The sequence below is a fragment of the Penaeus monodon genome, chromosome 30, assembly GCF_015228065.2.
Source record: "Penaeus monodon isolate SGIC_2016 chromosome 30, NSTDA_Pmon_1, whole genome shotgun sequence".
Lineage (NCBI taxonomy): Eukaryota > Metazoa > Arthropoda > Malacostraca > Decapoda > Penaeidae > Penaeus > Penaeus monodon.
Window position 1 is genome coordinate 22,413,704 of NC_051415.1, and position 470 is coordinate 22,414,173.

The 470-nt window shown below is 39.1% G+C and overlaps 1 protein-coding gene across 15 annotated transcripts in view; it reads right to left on the reverse strand.

Moving 5' to 3' along the window:
* Positions 1 to 470, reverse strand: part of LOC119592636 (homeobox protein extradenticle-like) — a gene marked incomplete at its 5' end in the record, with an annotated part of 41,816 nt that overhangs the window by 6,402 nt on the left and 34,944 nt on the right.

The following is a 470-nucleotide window of genomic DNA, read 5'->3' on the forward strand; positions in this document are numbered from 1 at the left end:
GGGAGATCGCAAGGTTTAATGCAATCGATTACGAATGCGTCTGCTTTGTAAACTTCAGATTGCGCCTGCGACCGTGACTGCACGCATGCTCCCTGCTTTGCAATTAGGATCAGTACTCTCTGGGTCTTGCTCCCACGTAGGGAAAAATAACATTTACTTCAAGTGCGCTTTTCAACAGTAATTTGTTAACCTAAGCTAACTCAGCAAATGAAACACTTTACTGCATTTAAAGACGCGAGGTTTCCAAGATTGACACAGCTATCTTTAGAAAATGAACGTAGAAAAATAAGGTATTTGGCATCTTTTCTTCCGTTACGGGTGGTTGCTTGGGAACTTCAAATGGGGTGTAATATTTTTGTGACGTTATTGTCGAAATGAGGGAAATCGATCAGATTTATGATTATTTTAAAAAATGCACAGGGATCGATTATAATTACTCAACAAATGTAGTAGTGACTTAAAAACGAGCA